Source organism: Nicotiana tabacum, chromosome 22 (genome assembly GCF_000715075.1).
Source record: "Nicotiana tabacum cultivar K326 chromosome 22, ASM71507v2, whole genome shotgun sequence".
In the NCBI taxonomy this organism is placed as follows: Eukaryota; Viridiplantae; Streptophyta; class Magnoliopsida; order Solanales; family Solanaceae; genus Nicotiana; species Nicotiana tabacum.
In genome coordinates, this window is record NC_134101.1 from 226698036 (window position 1) to 226699891 (window position 1856).

Here is a 1856-nt window from a genome sequence, read left to right on the forward strand (position 1 = left end):
CCACTCCTCTCCCAATTCGAAAGGAGTCTTGGTAGTTTATTTTGATTTTTCTTTCAGTTTGTTTGGGTTACTTCAGGGTTGTAATCCCAAAGCTTATCTTACAGTTTGTTTGAAGTGTGCAAAACCTTGTTATCTTTCATCATCCAATAAAAAGCAGTTTCACTTTTTGTTATTATCATTCCTGATAGTTTTCTTTTCTTTTTCTTCTTTCCTGTACAGTTCCTTTTACGCTGGCTCTAGTGATATGGCATGCATGAGGAATCCTCAGCCCAGTCTTAAAAATCAATATGGTTCCGAAGTATTAATTCAAGAAATATATTGTGATTATGAATCAGAATATGATGAAGATGAGGTTTTTGAAGAGATTAGTAAAGAGTTAATTCGCTTTGAGGAAAAAATCAAACCTAACTCGAGTGATACCGAGGACATCAATATAGGGGACACAAGTAATGTCCGGGAAACTAAAATAAGTGTCCATCTTGAGCCAAAGATCCGAGAGGAGTTAATTAAAGCACTCATAGAATTCAAAGATGTTTTTGCATGGTCGTATGACGACATGCCGGGCCTGAGCACTGATTTAGTGGTTCACAAATTGCCCACCGATCCAACAGTGCCTCCTGTCAAGCAGAGGCTGAGAAAATTCAAGCCTGACATGAGTGTGAGAATTAAGGAAGAAATCACCAAACAATTGGAAACAAAGGTCATTCGAGTCACTCGATATCCTGTTTGGTTGGCTAATATCGTTCCTGTACCAAAGAAAGACGGCAAAATTAGAGTATGCGTCGACTATCGCAATCTCAACAAAGCAAGTCCAAAGGATAATTTCCCATTACCCAATATCCATATTTTGATCGACAATTGTGCCAAGCATGATATAGGGTCTTTCGTGGATTGTTATGCCGGGTATCATCAAATTCTAATGGATGAAGAAGATGCAGAAAAGACGACATTCATCACACCATGGGGAACTTATTGCTACCGGGTAATGCCATTCGGTTTAAAGAACGCCGGAGCAACCTATATGAGAGCAATGACCACAGTGTTTCATGATATGATACACAAAGGAGATTGAGGTATACGTGGACGATGTGATCATAAAATCAAAGCATCAGGCAGACCACGTTGGGGATTTGAGGAAGTTCTTCTTAAGACTTCGCAGGTACAACCTCAAGCTTAACCCTGCCAAGTGCGCATTTGGAGTTCCATCTGGAAAGTTGCTGGGATTCATAGTCAGTCGACGAGGCATCGAGCTAGACCCATCAAAGATCAAAGCCATCCAAGAACTGCCACCTCCAAGAAACAAAACTGAAGTAATGAGTTTGTTGGGAAGGTTAAATTACATCAGCAGGTTTATTGCTCAGCTCACAACAACCTGTGAGCCAATTTTCAAATTGTTAAAAAAGGATGCTGCGGTCAAATGGACCGATGAGTGTCAAGAAGCGTTCGATAAAATAAAAGGGTACTTGTCAAACCCACCCGTGTTGGTCCCGCCAGAGCCAGGAAGACCTTTGATTCTTTACTTGACGGTTTTGGAAAATTCATTTGGTTGTGTATTGGGGCAACATGACCTCACTGGCAGAAAAGAACAGGCCATCTACTACCTTAGCAAGAAGTTCACAGCTTATGAGGTTAAGTATACTCATCTGGAAAAGACATGTTGCGCCCTAACATGGGTAGCTCAAAAATTGAAACACTATTTGTCATCCTACACTACTTACCTCATTTCTCGGTTGGATCCATTGAAATACATTTTTCAAAAGCCTATGCCAACGGGAAGACTTGCAAAGTGGCAGATATTGCTCACAGAATTCGACATCATCTATGTGACTCGAACTGCAATGAAGGCTCAAGCACTG